Source organism: Vicugna pacos, chromosome 8 (assembly GCF_048564905.1).
Source record: "Vicugna pacos chromosome 8, VicPac4, whole genome shotgun sequence".
NCBI lineage: Eukaryota > Metazoa > Chordata > Mammalia > Artiodactyla > Camelidae > Vicugna > Vicugna pacos.
The window spans coordinates 51,124,083-51,142,475 of record NC_132994.1 but is presented as its reverse complement, the minus strand read 5'-3'; the positions used below and the strand labels follow the sequence as shown (position 1 = coordinate 51,142,475).

General features: G+C 36.6%; 1 protein-coding gene and 1 long non-coding RNA gene across 8 annotated transcripts in view; one reads left to right on the top strand and one right to left on the bottom strand.

Annotated features, from left to right (window-relative positions):
- The window catches only part of LOC116281493 (uncharacterized), a 195,498-nt gene that overhangs the window by 129,120 nt on the left and 47,985 nt on the right, over positions 1-18,393 (bottom strand). For 5 of the 6 annotated variants that reach the window (XR_012075002.1, XR_012075012.1, XM_072965883.1 and 2 more), the window contains exon 3: positions 4,243-4,297. The gene's annotated coding sequence lies outside the window, so the exon portion shown is untranslated. Of the gene's footprint in view, positions 1-3,889; positions 3,934-4,242; positions 4,298-18,393 lie in introns of those variants that run through there. The other variant, XR_012075011.1, reaches the window with a different exon arrangement.
- The window catches only part of LOC140697728 (uncharacterized), a 58,103-nt gene that overhangs the window by 16,544 nt on the left and 23,166 nt on the right, over positions 1-18,393 (top strand). The window lies entirely within an intron of this gene.

Below are 18,393 nucleotides of genomic sequence, written 5' to 3'. Positions count from 1 at the left end.
ATAGACAACCCCTCTCCCCTGCAATAGACCATGTATTAAGTGGTAACCATGTGCCAAATTCTATAAAGGACATAATATCCCAGTATTACCTACTGGGTTCACAATCTACACCACTGCTGACTACAAGGGCTAGAAGCTGTCACCTGAGAATTTTCTGCACTTGGAGGTGGTCCAATGAAAAATTCTTCCCCATCAAGACTGTTAAGTCTGAGCCAGCAATATCTCCTTGAGAATCTTGTTCAGGTGACATTTTACCACTGCAATGATAGCAGTAAGGGGATACAGTACAAAAAAAGAAAATCAATCCTAAAAATGCCACATATTCCAAGAGAATCAGAGTGCCTGCCTGTTCACCGCCTGACAATCACAGTCTTCAGCAGCCCACAGCCTGGCCCTTCGGTCACGCCTAGGACCATTAGCTGCCTCTGTCCCTGAAATTAACCTATAAAAAGGGCATTACACTCACAATGTGCAGGGCAGATCTGAATTAAATCTCTATTAATCCCAACGTGGAAAATTCTGAACCCCCTCCTCTTCCCCCAAGTCTTTCCCTTTTTCAGTTGCCAGAACAATAACAAAAAGTGCTTTTCTTGGGATTATTTCATGTTGTCTCTCTGCTCTTCTCCCCTCCCCTCCACCTCCCCACCAAGTCTAAAATACTAGGGATCACTGGCCTCAAGGGTGCTAGTCTGTTACCTTAGAGACTGTTTCTTTACAAGGCAATAGAGTACAGAGGGCATGCCTTTGCTGCTTACCTTGGCAACCATGAAACGGTGAATGCTGTTCTCATGAATGCAAGTCATTCACTGCCATCTGGACATGCCCACAGGTATAAACATTTTTTTCATGAAAGGACCAGGGAATACACATTGCATCAATAAATCTCTTGAATGACAAACAAAGCCATCCCATATGTTGGAACAGCTATACCACATTAAAATTAATGTTAAGTCTCTAACGGCATTGCTTCCAGATAAGCTCAAACTGAATGTTCAGTTTATACATCCTTCAGCCTTATCAGACAAATAGCATGAGTCAGGTTAGGGAATGAGGCATGAAGAAGTAGGTAGAAAGAGGTTGTCACTGTAAAATGGAAGACCACTGAGTTTGACCCAAGAATAAACATACCACCTTAAAGAGTCTAGGAGAGGCTATTCATTTCTTAGTAGCATTTCTCTAGATGGAGACCTAAGAGTAGGGATTTTTTTTTTCCCTTGGCTTGGTGAAATAAGATTGGCACTTACCCCATTCAAAGGCATTTTTATGTTCTTCATAGACAAACATTACAGATGAAATTCTTAACATACTTATAAGAACACAGACTTTGTACTTCCTAGGGGGTCGGAGGTGGGGAATAGGGTGTAACAAGGGCTCTCATGTTTTCCTGTAAACAAAGTTGCTATGAACCTTGGAATTCAGTCATATTCAGCCTTAAACTTCCATTTTTCCATCTTTTGTCTGTATGTTGTCACACTTCGGTGTGAAACACTTCAATAATTCACTAGTTCCTCACGTATGATGTCTTTTATGTATTTATATCATGCACATTCACACACACACACAAACAGAAGTGAAATACATAATTCTAGCCACACTTAAACTTATATAACCAAAACAAAATTTCTCCCATGAACCAATACTTCCCATGGAAAGAGTTGAGGGGAGAGAAATTCTAGCCAAAAAACAGTTGGAATATTCCTAATGTGACCAAAAAAAAAAAAAAAAAAGGGAACAGGAAGGAAGAGCCACGAATGGTGGCCAGAGGACAAGCAGGTGTCAGAGTTTTCCTAATTTTGCCACTTTTGAAGAAGACACATTTTCTAAAAATCATTATGGACCAATGAAAGAACCAGGGAGAGGGCCAGGTAAATTTCTACAAAAATTACATCACCCCTAGCACCCCTGCCACAACCACTGATTAATCTGGTCTGGTCTCAAACATGACCTGGGATGGAATTGGGAAGTTTGGAACAACATTTCCTCTTGCCATAACAAGAAGTGATATTTTTTTCCTTCCTTGATGATAAAGTTTTCCAGTTCTGTAAAAATCTTTGTTTACCAGATAGAAAAATGTCCACTTTCAAGCTGTGAAGTTGCCCTTGGGCTTTTTTTTTCCCCTCTCCCTTCCCCCTCTGCCTTTTAAAAGTTCAGGATGTCTCAAACAGTAACTGTTACATTCTGTCTAGCAAGTCTGGACTGTGGACAGTGATCTAACCTCTCGGAAAAAACATGGAGTTCACCCAAAAATTGAGAGAGACATTCTCTCGCCCCAGCCGCCAGCTCATAGGTTTCAAAGCCCTGGGACAGACCTCATGAATGGCTTGGGGCTCTGGTTTGTAAGCTGGCAGCGCCAACGCAAACACAGAAAGCACTTCAACAGGTATAAACAGCAGCCACACACCAGGCCAGGCCCCAGAAGGCAGGCAGTGAAAGGGGAGAAGCCAGGCCGCGGCTCCTGCCTGCGTCACTCTCCTTAAGCCTTCTCCTGTGTCTGGGGACGCATGGAAAAAGGGAAACTTCCTGGTGGGACTGCACGTTGAGGAAACCAGAAGTCTCACGTTAAGTGAATATAGAAATATCTTTCCTCTTGGAAAGAGAAAAGTCTTGCTGACGTGTATACACACACACACGCACACACACACACGCACACACTCACACACACACCCCTCTGCAGCAGTAAGTCACCTATAATCATTTTGCTTTGCTTGAAAGCAGCAAAATTTGCCTTTGATAGGTTATGTGAAAAATAAAGCCATTTCTTTTTCCATTGGATATTTTGCTCATTGGCCTTAAAATATCCTCAGCATCCACACCTCAAGGACTCTTCACACTCTTTTAAAACATACTTGGCTTTCAGGATGTTGACATCAACTGCTGGCCTCAGGCTTTCAACACTGACGGTCACTAATCTCAGAGGCACCAGCTCAGTATGTATGATTGTGCATTTGGAGAACCAAAGAGAATGTCCCCAAGATCATCATACTTTTTGGACATAAAGGTATAGAGTTCCCTGGGAGCATTACCTGTGCCCACGAAATTTTTAAACTGGACTATCAACCATTATAGATGTTACCCACTTATGTAACAATTTTCTAACAAGATGTCAGTATATTCCATTCCCCTGAGTTTATTAGCTAATATTATCTTCTTATAAACGGAATTGTTTAGGTTTATATTTATTCATGCTTATACCCTATTTTGTATTTAACTGCAATTCACTCAATAAACTTTATTTCGATAACTCTTCAGTTATTGTTTTTCACTCACTCACTCAAGTAGCATTTGTTGCTCTTACAGATATGAGCAGTTTACAACAAGTGTCGTAAGTATCAACATGCAGCATAAAATCTCTTTGGAAAAACGAACTTCAAAATTATACATTACAAAATTTGCCATTCAAAGTGCCTAAACCACTCAAATATTATCATTAACTGCCATTAAAATATCTAGGGAAGCACATACTGTGTTCTGAATTCCCTGCTGAATTTCATGGGGGTACAACCCACAGAAAACATGGTCTGTGCTCTAAAGAAACTCAGTACCTACCTGCATAGATTATAACATGTTTCACTTATTCCATGCTTTATATTTGGAAATTGAGACTTACATGAAATGAGCATTTCTCTAAAAGCCACAAAAATCAAGTATCATTGACTGTTGTAACTAACAACTAATAGAGCACACAACATGATTAATATAATTAATACTGCTCTATGCTATATATGAAAGTTGTTGAGAGAGTTAATTCTGAGTTCTCATCAGAAGCAAAAAAGATTTTTTCTTTCTCTTTTATTTTATACCTATATGAGATGCTGGGTATTCACTAAACTTACTGTGGTAATCATATGCTGCACAGCTTAAACTTATACAGGGCTGTATGTTAATCATATCTCAATAAAAGTGGAAGAAGGAAAAATAAAGATCCATCTGATGCTGAAAAAAAAACAAATAATAGAGAATGTATGTAGATATTTGCCACCCAACTTACAAATGACAGGATGGACCTGTAGGGCCATTCAAAAATAATTACTTTAATTATTAGCTCTGATTAGAGCTAAGTAGAAAAAATAAACTTTTGATCATGTGGCAATTGAACTCTGTCTTTCTAAGTTATCAAAATTCAATCATGTATAAAGTACTTCATAATAGGTTCATTGGTTTCTTTTGTAATTCTGTTTCTTAATTTAGCAATAACTTGTCCTTAACAACTCTAATAAACCTTCATAAGAAAGTGACCCTTACCTTGGTTTTGAACACTCTTGAATGACTTCTTAAATCTGGATGAAGTCATCTGGACCTTAAAATAAAAAAGTTTAGCATAATGAGATTTTTTTCTACTTACGGGTATACAGAGTTAATCAACTTTATAAAACTCTCAAAGAAAGATTCTTTCTGATGTATTTGTTAAATTTTAAAAAATTCATGCTTGATAGGCTCACTCACTGGTTGCACAATTGATTTAGTTATATTATGGAGCCAGCCTAGAAGAATGCATTTGAGTAAAATTAAATGTGCAGTACATTATGTTAACAGGACGTGTGCTCTCAACAAAGAGTGAGAGGATGTAAGGAATACAGTGAATTGTGTCCTGCTTTTTACTTGGCTTACTCTGTTGCCCTCTGGGATCCTGATGGGAATCTAGATTTATTGAGTCCAACCTACATCAAGCATCTTGTGAGCCTGTTGACATATATCATCTCTTTTACCACTTACATAACAAAGCTATCCCTATGTGTATTGTTATCTTCTTATTTTAGACACAGAAACAGATTCATAGAGTATCATTCTCAATACCATACTGCCCGGTAAGTGATGGAGCCAGGATTCCAACCTGGTTATTCTAAGAACTGAGGTCTTTCCAATACATGTGCTCAATTCTTTACTCCAGACTTTGATAAAATTATATTTGTTTTCTTTTTAGAACTTCACAATTGATCATCTGGAAAAAAATGCTGAAAATACAGCCAAAACATTTCTGTAAAAGTGTAATGAGGGAAAACTTGTTTACCAGATTTCAAAAATGTACTAAAACTTAAAATAATTAAGACAATGTGGTATTGATTCAGAAAAAGGCTGATAGATCAAACAAATATTACAGGAGTCTGGAAACAGATCCATGCATATTAGCTGGGACCTTTTAGGTTACAATAGTACTTTAAGTCTAATTTGCTTAAGTAAAACAAAAAATGCATCTAGAAAACAAATAAAAAATGTAAAAAATAATCCATATACACCCATAATCCTAGCAGCAGTATTTACAATAACCAAAAGGTGGAAACAACCCAAGTGTTCATCAACAGGATAAATGTTATGTTCATGCAATGGAATTATTACTCGGCCTTAAAAAGGAAAGGAATTCTGACACATATACAGCATAGATAAACCTTGAAGACATGATGCTAAGTGAAACAAGCCAGTCACAAAAAGATAAATACTACATAATTCCACTTACATAAGGTACCTACAATAGTCAAATTCATACAGACAGAAAGTAGAATAGTGATTACCAGGTGCTAGAGGGATGAGAGAATGAAAATTATTGTTCAATGGGTAGGGAATTTCAGTTTCAGAAGACGAAAAAAATTCTAGAGATGGACAGTGGTGATGGTTGCACCAGAAGGTGAATATACAAATGCCACTGGGCTGTACATTTAAAAATGGTTAAAAGGGTAAATTTTATGTTATGTATACTTAACCATAATAAAAACCCATAGGAAAAATAGATGTATCTGGGATTACTGTTTAACTGGAATCAAGAAATCCTACATAGCCTGATCTCTTTTTCCATGCCTTTTCATTGCATTTCTCTGCACATTGATTTTACTTATCTTTACTACAAAATACATTTTCCTACATGGTAGAATGCACAAATGTCAAGTAGCCCCTGCGTCTTATACTGAGAGCTTGAAATTCTCTCTGGTTCTAAGCCCAAAACCCCAGAGAAGGGACTCATTGCCACAACTCTAATCAGGTACCATACTTGAACCAATTATATATGGTTTAAAGGGTAGAGTCACAGTGAACCAAGATGATGACTGTCATATAACTGACAGATACAATATGCTAACTTTTGGCCATCAAATTAACAAATAACAAAAAGGTAGCTAACAACCAGACTTGATAAAAATGTATAGAAACATCTTCCACTTCTGACTATGATGCAGTACTTTGCATCAGACCAATATTAGTACCAAGATACCTATATAAAATTGAGAAACGTATCTGAAAACATCTTGAAGGTATTTGCTTGAAGAGCAACCAAATCAGCCAGTATTTGGTGCAAGGATCTGAGGTTAAGCAGAAATTTGAGATTAGAGCTTTTCCCATTCTAATAGAGCTGATGAGACAAACACTGGAGTTCATAGCTGTCAAGGAAAATAGAATTTGAGGATCTAAGACCCCTGGAAAAAAGGAAAAATCAGAGAAGTACAAAGGTGATAAGTGGAATTAAACTATTTTAAGGTCCTTATATTTTCCACAATGTGGTAAAGTAACTCTATTAAGTTAAGGATGAATGTTGTAAGTAATAACAGTAATAAAAGTAGGCATAGATAGCATGCTTATCTATCTATCTATCTAAAATCTAAAAAAGTGATAAAAGAAAAACAAGCAAAAAACTAGTTAACAAAAAGAGAAAATGGCATTATAATAGATTTAAGTCCAAATATATTGGTAATTTTATTAAAAGTACATGAACCAAATACTCTAATTCATGATAAAAAAGTGTCAAATGGACTTTAAAGTTCAGCTATACACTGTTTAAAAGACATAACTTAAATAAAGGACACAGAAAGGATGAAGTGAAAGGATAAAAAAGATATACCATGAGAAAGTTAAGCAACGAAAGCTGGTGTATCCATATTAGTACTGCACAAAGACCAAGATGTTAAGGGAAGCAGAATTATTTCAAATAGAAGCTATAATTTATCATGATAATCCAAAGCAAGATAAAATGATCAAAATACACATATGCACCTGATAACATAGGCTCAAAATATATAAAGCCAAAACTTCAAATAGAAATAAAAGGGGAAATAGACAAATCCACAATAACAGATGCAAATTTTAAACACTTCTTTCAATAACTGTAGAAAAAATTTTACAAAATAATCAACAGAGGTCCAGTTGTAATCACAGGATGAGCAACTTGGAATGTCAATCGAACCCACTACACAACTGCAAGATAAACTTTTCAACAGCAAATGGAACAGTCTCCAAAATTTACCATATTCTTAGCCATAAAGCAAGTCTCAAAGTTTCAAAGGAATGATAGCATGCCATCATGTTTACTGACTACAGTAAAGGACAAATTATTGTTATACACTAGCAGTCATAGTCATAAAACTAAATAAATGGAGGGCTATACCATGTTATGGATGAAAGGACTCAACCCTGTAAAACTGCAAATTCTTCCAAAGTTAGTATATAGATTCAATGCAGTCTCAATCAAAATCCAAGAAGGATTTGTTGTGGAAATTGCTAAGCTTATTTTAAACTGCACATGGAAAAGCAAAGGACATGGGATAGCAAAGATTATCTCGTGGAAGAAAAAAGTAGGGGACTTGCACTACCAGATATGAGGACTTGTTATCAGTGTGTGGTTTTGACAGAAAGATAGGTAAATCTACCAATAAAACAGGATAGTCCAGAAAAACAGATATGGTCATCCTATTTACAATAAAGATGCCACTGCAGCACTTTTCAATAAGTGGTACAGTCAACTGGCTATCTATATGGGGGAAATTTGAGTATTGACTGCTTTCTTACACCATATAAAGTCAAATCACAATGGATTATAAGTCTAACAAAGAAAGATGCAACAACAAAGATTCTAGTAAAAACAGAGAATGCCTTCATGGTGTTGGGTAGACCAAAATTTCTTAAGCAAGACACAAAAAGTGCTAATTATTTAAGGAAAAGTTTGAGTAGGCAGAGTTCATTAACATTAAGAACTTGTCTATTTAAAAACATGATTAAGAGAAAAATATCTCTAATTGTATATATTAAGAGAAATTATACATATGAAGGGACACATACTCAGAAAAAGAAAGAACTCCTACTGAAATAAATAAGAAAAAGACCAGTCAATTTTTAAAATGGGCAAAAGACCTAAAAAGGTACTTCATAAAAGAGAATATCCAAATGACTAATAATCATATGAAAAAGTGTTAAACGTCATTATTTATCAAGAAAATACAATTAAAATCACAATGATATGCCACTATGCACCCATCAGAATGACCAAATTTAAGAAATAAAAAAATACCAAGAATTGGCCAGGACATCCAACTGGTACAAATATACAGACACAATTTGGAAAACTTTTAAAGCTAAATGCACATCTACCCTATGAACTAGCAATTCTACTTCTGTATTAAATCCCCAATAGAAAGATTGTATGTGCATAAACATAATATATCATGGAATATATTATATATATACATAAAAATGATGTGTGTATATACAGACATATACATATATACTCATACACATACACCAAAAGGCACGTAGAAAATAGTGTTATTTGCAATCAACACATAAAATAGTCAAACACATAAAATGTCCATCAACAGTACAATGGATGATTTGCAATGTAGTCTCGAATAGAGTACCACAGAGACGACTGAACTGTTGATATCTGCAACAATATGAAAGGTCATAATCATCTAATACGAACATAATGTTGAGTGAAAGAAGCCGTATGTAACAGTGCAAAACTAATCCACACGATAGAAGCAGGATAGTGCCTAACATGGGTGGGCATAGAAAATAATGACTGGGTGGCGACTCAAGGGAGGCTTCTAGGATGGCAGTGTATTCTGACTCAATCTGGATGTCGGCTGCAAACATGGATTCAGTTTGTTGAGTTAATACTTATAAAGTATATGTATTTTTCTAAATGTATATTGTGCTACTATTGACAAGTTTAAATTCTGTAGTGAAACAAATATTCTTTATTCACTGATGAAGGGAGTAAACTTGGTAGAATCTTTTTTGAGGACAATTTGGTAATATTTATCAGCTGAATAATTTCATCACTAGGAGTCTGCCATACAGAAATAGTCACTAGTGATAAAGAAAATAAACAGAATAATAAATAACTTTTTGAAGCACTTATGTGTCAAGTACTCTTTATACCCTAAATGTAATACTGTATCAATTCCAATAGCCTATGACATAGGTGATGTTATCGCATTGTAGAGTGGTGTGAAAGCAGTATTACTTGTTAATAGTGAAAATCAGAAATGTGAATAATCCCCAATGATGAATAAACGTTAGCTCATTCATACCGTAAAATGAATGAGGTAAATATATATGGAAATAGGTTCATAATTTATTAACAAAATAAACACAGAGGCTAAAATGATTATATTAGAGCTCATTTTGTTTTAAAAACTGAAGATATATATACACACGTAGAAATAAACCTGGAAGGATACAAACTGAACTGCTAAACTGGTTATCTCTGGGAGGTTGGATTCTGAGAAAGACTTGTTCTTTGTAATGTATACATTTCTCTGTTGATGGAATGTTTTACAATAAGCATGTATTACATACATGGTAAAGAAAAGCCATTCTCCATCAAGAGTAGTAGTAACAATAATAATTCTCCATTTTTTGATTCTTGAGCTCAGTCAAAACTCAAAGCAATATAAATAAATTCAAGAAAATAATTCATCTAAAAATATATCTAAAAAGGAATAAATGGAATATATGTCAGTGCTCCTGCATCTAAATCCCTTCACATTTTTTTCAGTCAGATTTTAAGAGCGATGAATATTTATGATTTTTTTATATTTATGAATATTTATAATGAATATTTTTATATTCTCCTTATGAGAAAACTATGTCTATATTTGTTGCCTCTTTGCTGTTGATATTGAACGGAACTTTAATTCACAAGGTTTAAAAGTAGACTTTGTGAAACAACCCAAGTGTAAAAATCATTAGTGGCAAAAGCTTTTGCTAAAAACTGACATCTGATGGTGTGACAGATCAAGTTCAGCAGCTTCAGGATATCTAATTCTAAACATGATGGTATATGGAACAAAAATAAGAGTACTTGGCACCTAGGTCAATAGAGCTTCTTCTCACAGAACTGCTGTTTTTCAGCCTTTCCTAACTAAAAAGGAATGTTTGGGAACGTTGGATTTCAAAATAAGTGGGCCAAATTGCAAGACATAAACAGTGTATTTATATGTACACAAAGAATTTATGGAAATCCACAGCCAGGAGAGATGCATTTTACAAAATGTTTAAAATCTCTCTCTTCCTTTTTTCTCTCTCTTCCATTATGGCTTTCTGATTAAACAATTCAGCAAGAAGATAGATTACAAACTCTTTAGTATTCATACATAAAAGGTCAGAAAATGCTGGCATGAAGGAGAATAAAAAGAACAAGAAAAAAAGAAAGAAACGAAAACAAACAAGAGACTTGAAGGAACTGTGAGCATCCAAAATCTGGCATTAGATTTGGCAACAGGTGAATTTTCTTTGGAGGGTATTAATTTTTAAGTCAAAGCTATTAAAACCCAACTTCCCGTTTCAGTCTGGAAGGCACAATGTACAGGTCTCTTGCTCCAGTCCTCCCTAGGGGCTGTATTTTATCCAACTAGTCCCACTCCCTTCACTGGCACATATTTTAAGTGCAAAATCTACTGGCCAAGACTATTAATTTAGTCTTGCCACATACTGTGCGGAAGTCTCTGTCAATGTTAATCTGGTCTTCCCGGATAAGTACACGTGGCTTTATTAAATGCACAAACCTACGGTTCCCAAAAGTGTCTCATGATACTTTTAAATCTCAGGGAAATGTTCAACATCCTTTTGCCTTACAACTCAGTTGGAAACAGACTCATTGCCTCCCAAATTTTCATCTTACTTTTTCAAGATGTCCGACTCCAACAATCCTTGGACCACAATGGAATCAACCTGTCATTTTTCCTTAATATGTAGATTCTCCTACTCTCTCTTAAAAAACTGATTCATAACCTTCTCCATTTTGATCCTTAAATCTCAATTCCTGCCATCAGTTTATGAGCTGTCTGTGACCCTATGATGCCAACCCTTTCATCTGCGCCCAGCTCCCACCTCCCCCTGCCCAAGTCTCCTTTCTGTCTCCTCCAGTACCCATTTTCTCCCATTCTACTCATTATTATTCAAAAACAAACACCCTAGTCCTCTCACTTTCAAAACCCTCTCTTAATACCTCTTACCCTCCCAGATACTACCTTATTTCTCTTCCCTCTGTCACAAAAGCCTCCCCAATGTTGTCTATACTTGCCGCCTCCAATTCACTCCTCCCCTTCTCTCCATCTCACTTCAAAGAGCCCCTCCCTATCACCCACACTCCAAGGAGCTGCTTGAGTCAAGAGCACCAAGAACCTCCACGTTGCTAAATCTGATAGTAATTCTTCAATCCTCATTTAACTGGTCAGCTTTTAGCATCAATCACTGCTTCCTCCAGGAAACACTTTTCTCACTTGACATCCGAGGCAGGGCTATGCTTCTGGTTTTCCTCCTACCTAATGTCCACTTGTTCTCAGTCGCCTTTTCTGGCTCCCTCACCTCTCCTGGCTCCCTCACCTCTCCCAATAAGCAGCTCACCAGAACTCAGTCCTTGGTCGTCCTTTCTGTGTTTACTCACCAGGCTCATGTCTTTAATATTATCTATTTACTGAGCTCTCCCAAAGTTTTATTTCCTGCCCTCTTCTTTGACTTTCAGACTGAAATATCCAGCTGCATACTTGACACCTTTACTGGGAAATCTAATAAGTATCACAAATATAACTGGTACTGAGTTCCTCCTCAACCCTGCCAAAATCTGCCCCTAGTCTTTTCCACCTCGGTAAATGTCAACTTTATCCATCCACTGACTCAGGCCAATAGATTGTAGAGTCTTCCTCGGTTCCTCTTTCTTTCACTGCCCCTACCCACGCTGAATCCATCAGAAAGCCCTGTTGGCTCTAGTTTCAAAATATACCCAGGATCTGACCCATGTTTACCGCCTCCACTGCTATTACCCTGGTCCACACCACTAGAGCTTGCATTTGGCTGATTGCAACAGATGCCTAACTGGTCTTCCTACTCCTACCCTTGTTCTTTCACTAACTATATTCTCAACACAGCTGACAGACTGACCTTATAAAACATGTCAGATCATGTCGCTCCTCTGCTCAAAACCTTGAATTGGCTCCTTATGTTACCCAAAGTGAATGGCAAAATCCTTACTGTAACCTCCAAGAGCTTCTTGTCATACCCCTTTCAGCATCTCTTAGTTATAAAAGTTCAACCCTCCACACTCTCCCAGCTTCTTTTCTCAGCTTTCCTCTACAACATTTATCATCATGACATATTTTTATAGTTTACATTCAATGTTAAGTTCCATGAAGACAGGATATTTGTCCATTTTGTTCCCTGCTGCATCCCAAGCACTTGAAATAGTGCCTGAGGCACACTGTTTAATAAATGAATGAATAAATGCAGTCAGCTTACTACCAGCTCATATGCTTGCTAGGTACAGTGGTAGTGTTTTACTCTTCTAACTGCATCACGGTTTCTCTTAGACAAAAGGTCCTATTTGGATACCTCTGAAATCATTTTCACTCCAGAAAACACACCAAGTGAAGTCTTTCTTCATTCCCAGACTTAAGTTTCAGATGCTTGCCAAAATAAGGACCATTGTTACTGAAACCCTCAGAGATCTGCTTAGTAGCGTAATGCAAAGCTTTTTTTTTTCCTTTTTTTAAATTGAGATGAAAATGACATATAATATTATATTAGTTTCAGGTGTACAACATAATGATTCAATACTTGTTTTTATTGTGAAATGGTCACCACAATACGTCTAGTTAACATCCATCACCATAGTTACAATTTTTTTTTTCTTGTGATGAGAACTTTGAAGATGTATTCTCTTAGCAATCTGCAAATATACAATACGGTATTAATTACAGCCACCATGACATTTATTCTTTAACAAGAAATTTGTATCTTTTGACCACCTTCACTAATTTTGCTCCCCTCCTCCCACCATCCATCTATGGCAACTACCAATCTGTTCTTGGTATCTATGAATTTGGGAGGATTTTGTTTGTTTGCTTATTTGTTTCAGATTACAAATACGTGAGATCATATGGTATTTGTCTTTCTCTATCTGACTTATTTCACTTAGCATAATACCTTATAGGTCCATCCATGTTCTTACAAATAGCAAGATTTTATCCTTTTTATGGCTAAATAATATTCCATTGTGTACACATACCACATTTTCTTTATCCATTCATCCATCAGTGGACACTTGGTTTGCTTCTATCTCTTTCTTGGTTATTGTAAATAATGCTATAATTCATATGAGATGCATATCTATCTCTTCAAGTTAGTGTTTTCATTTCCTTCCAATAAATATCCAGAAGTAGCATTGCTGGATCACATGGTAGTGCTATTTTTAATTTTTTGAGGAACCCCCATACTGTTTTTCATAGTGGCTGCACCAATTTACATTCCCACCAACAGGCCATGAAGCTTCCCTTTTCTCCACATCCTCACCAACACTTAACTGTCTGTTGTCTTCTTGATAATAGCTATTCTAACAGGGGTAAGGTGGTATCTCATTGTGGTTTCGATTTGCATTTCCCTGATGATCAGTGATGTTGAGTATCTTTTCATGTACCTATTGACCACCTGTATGTCTCCTTTACAAAAAATGTGTATTCAGATTCTCTGCCCATTTTTTAAACTGGATTGTTTGGGCTTTTCGCTAATGAGTTGCAGGAGTTCTTCATACATTTTGGATATGAATCCCTTATCAGATGTCTGATTTGCAAATACTTTCTCCCATTTGTAGGATGCCCAGAGCATCTTTTCTTAAAAGCGTATTTCCTAAGAAAACTCTGTAAAAGAAAAAACAACAGCAAACCCCTCTACCTTTTAAAAATTAAATCTAAGAGGTACTATACAAACAGACTCAATAAGAATGCGATCTTCTTAATCTTTCAATGCGTAGAACTTGGGGTTTTATCTGACTTTTGGCACCAGGATTCCTACATTCTGTAAACTTCTTAGCAAACACGACATGGTATGCTTCTTTAGGGAGAGTTCGTTACATCTCTAGACTTGGGTGATTCGTTTTTCAAAATTTGAAGGAAAACCCATTTATAACAAAAGTGAAAGAAACTAAAGAGAAGCCAAAGCAAAGGGTTTTCTTAATGAGCTACTTTATGATTCTGAAGCCTCACTTCTTTTAAGTATGGCACCATTAAAGCCAACTGCTGTTAAAACAACAGGCTTCGGCTGATGGCTCACAGACCACCTTGTGGCTACAGCCGTTCTGTTGTCATCACCAAAACTCTTTCCTTCTGCCTCCCGAGCCCCCGCAGCTAAAAGACGCCCTTCTCCTGGAGCGTGGGGGTGTGGCTGCATGATTGCATCCTTCTCGCATGGTTCTATCCTATAGTTCAGGCTGAGGCATTACAATACCTCCCATGAGATTTTCTCTGTTACCTTGTTTTCTGGTTGGATGTGAAGGAGCCCTTAGAAAACTCTGCAGTCTTAAGAGATGGTGAAGGAAGACTAGATCCCTGAATGATCACAAAATAGACTGCTCACTGACCCACTATGGATCGGGGGTGAGCAAGAAGCACACTTTTATTATGTTAAGCCATTGGGATTTGAGCGTTTATTGCAGTAATCACTGTTACTTATCTAAGTAAAATACCAGAAACTGTGCTCCCCAGAGGTGACTGGCACATAGTCCTGTCAAAGACACAGCCTCCAGATACCTGACAGGAGCGCATATAAAATAAGCATACTGCACAGCATCAAGAAAAGCTGTTTTCATCTGTTTTACTCAGTGACTACCACAGCATGACAGAAGTGAATTAAGGCTTCCCAGAGCTAAGAACTGAGTTCTTAAATATAACTTGAAATGACTTCAAATGCAGTTGTTTACTGAATAAGAACATTTCTTCCTTCTTTAAATCAAATGTAAGCTTAATTGCCCACCTTTTACTTCCAACAATAATGAATCTAGTGTTTCTGAATTCTTCTTCAAAGATTAGAAAGATCTTCTAGAGTTCTCTGAACATCACTACCACACCATAACATATTGCCTCTTAAAAGTAAACTAAATCCATTCACACATATTTTTTGAATGTCTTATGTCCAAAGCACTGAGATAACCATGTGGGAGAAGAAAAGGAGACTGTACAGTGCCTACTTCTACTCCTAAACCTAACTTTCAAACTCCCCCATAATTCGAAGTGTTTTTTATATTGTCCTATCTGTAGCTCATTGTGGTCATCAAGAAGATGGCTTGGGATTATACTTGGATGTAGAAAGCAGATGAGGGGAAATGAAAGGAAGAGGAGGGAACCAAAGAAATGGGTTAACTAGAAAGGTGAGGTAGGACCAGTTGTTAACAAATAAAGAAATTAATAAGATATTTTGCCATTAACAAGACATCTGGCTATTTTAACAAGATATGCTGAGCTGTAGAGGTTTCCCCACATCATACAGGTATTATTCAGCTCTGTGGGCTCCTGAATACTCCAGCCTTGAAGTTTCTAGACAGGTGTTACCTAGCTCCATGGCTCATGGATTACACTCCAATCCTGGAGTCTTCTGGACCAAGGCTGCAGAGGGCCTGGGTTAGGCTACAGCCTGTGAAGGAACCCAGGCCAAGGTGTTCTCGGAAGACAGAAATGGAGCCCAGCTTTTGATTCCTTACAACTCTCAGTGGCATTAGATAGCTGGAGATGTGAATCCTTGTTCTACCGCTTATCTACCTGATAAAGTTATTTATATGTCACTTCACTGCTCTGAACCTCTAATCTCCTCAGCTGTAAAATGGAAATGATAAAAGGACATATCTCATAGGGTTATTACAAGAATCAAGTGAGATGGTGCGTGTAAAAGACACAGCACAGTGCTTGGCACAGTCTAAGCACTCCATAAATGGCAGCCGTTTTATTATTTCAGTGCCTCATATGTGTAAGATCCAATGTTCTTAAGAGAAGATCCTTTATCTATCCTTTCAACCAACCAGAAAATTAAAAACAAAAAAACCTCCTTCATTATCTGAATTACTTGGTTATGAAATCATCTGAAAAAAGCTCTGATTTATTTCTGAACACAATGAAATGCTCTAAAGGCTTAACAAATGGCCTTCATAAACATTTCCCCAAATTGTATGGCAGAGGTGAATAAGAAATTATCTTCCATCTATTTTATGATCATTACCAAATAACCTGACTCACTGAAAGAACAGATTCTGGACATCATCTTCGGCAGCCTAAAATAAGGTTTTTGAACAAAAGTCACATCATTTTGGCTAGCAATATCAGTATACAATTTCAGTATCTAATCAACTAAGAGATGCTAACCGTTCAGCTGCTTCAATGTCAGAAAGTACAGGTATATATATGGAGGGCTGCAGCAATCAGGGTAGTGGTAGGGTTGGTAAAGGGTGGGGCATTCAGACATTCAGATGGCTCCCAGAAATGGCTAATTACCAATCAGCATTGGAATACTTAGTCTTAAATAACCAGAATGGCTGTTCTAGTACTTACCAACTGATACTTGCTTATCTTGCTTATCTTGCCTCATACCCAACAAAGAATGGCTAATAACAAAGGGAACTGAATTTAGAACTCTTAGTACTTACCTCTTTGCAAACTAATCTTGACCCTCCCCTTTGCTCTTTCTGGAAAATTTTCACAGTATAAAGCCTATGAGACCCATTCCCATTGCTATAGATGTACATGAATTTCAAAGAAATGAACAGAAACTTAAAATTATTATTTTCAATTATTCTTACACAAAATGGGTACTCTGTGAGTTACACCTGTCAGATTATTAACCTGAGATAAAACACAGGGTCTTGTTTTCCCGACATTACACAGGGAGACAGTTGACTGAAAATATAGTTACATTTTACTACCTTCTAAATAAAATAAAAAAGATAGACTCCTAACAAACAAACCCTCTAAAGCATATTAGCTATTTGACCTTAGAGGAGTCATTTGCATTCCCTGAGGACTGAGTTTTGACCTCTGGAAAGTGAAGGAGTGGGACAAGACAATCTTTGAAGTTCTTTCCAGAGGTAATATTCTGAGATTTTCTCTTGAAACCAATATCCTCCATCAGCTGTGAATCATGGGGCCTTCCAAGATAATCTAGTCAAACCTAATCCAGTGTCAGAATCCCTACTACAACATCTGTTTGACCCTCTCCATTAACAAGAAATTTACTACTTCCTGAGGCAGTCCAATCAAACGTCCAACAGTTATCTTCATCAGGAGGTTCTTCCTTCTATTAAGGTGAAATCTAGATCTCCTAAATCTTTCCATATAGATCATGGAAACCAAATATTCCACGTAGTTACATCTCTCTATATTAGGGCTACTATATTGAATTTATCAACTTCCTTATCAAGCCTTAAAATAAAAGGTATATAAGCAATACAACCTTTGTAGATGACCACAGCTGGAGAGTAGGGACATCACTTCTTGAGTTTCGTGGTTTTAAACTACACCATCTATATGTTCTACTCTCCACATCGGGTTTCATTCCAACAAGCATAACGATCACCTAGACATTCAACATACCATATGGAGTAAACATCCATATAGATACCTGCATTTTCATGTGGATTTTGTATAGATGCTTTAAGAATCAGTAAGTAAAAGGTATATGACATATACATATATTCATGAAGAATGATATTCAAATATTGAGAAAGCACTGTCAGACTGATGCAAACATAGGATTACCACACATAGTAATAATATCTATGAGACTTTATCACACTGAAAATGGGTGAGAGAGCTCTTACAAACCAGGTTTGAAGCTAATGAGTTCTATTCAGTTAAATGCTGTAAATAATAACATTCATTTTTGTTCACTTTCATTCGCCACAGCTATAGGTACTCCTATAAATGTTGGAATCCAAATCCTACTTCATTTTAATCATAGACTAATCACTTTTCTAGGAATTTGGATTTGTCTGATTGCTTCTATACCTTCAAATCAACATTAAATTACAATTCCTTATAAAGTCAGAAATAGCGGGAACAACTCATTGAATATCTTGATTCTAGAAAAGTTCAGATAGTGAAGCACTGAAACCAGCTTTTTTTTAGATTATTCGTAAAGTGAGGAGTTGCAGTTGTACTCACAAATGGTACAGGGAGCAGACCCCAGCACTTCTGTGTTTCAGAATAACCTTAATCTACAGCTTGATCAAGAAATTTCAAGCATTTATGAGTGCCTATGAGGTAAAAAGTACTGAAGGCAAGGCAACAAAAAAAAAACTCTGTTATGAACATTGGGTTTCAGTTTTCATATTTTTAAAACAGAAGTAACACCACCAAACTATTCTGCCTAATATCATGT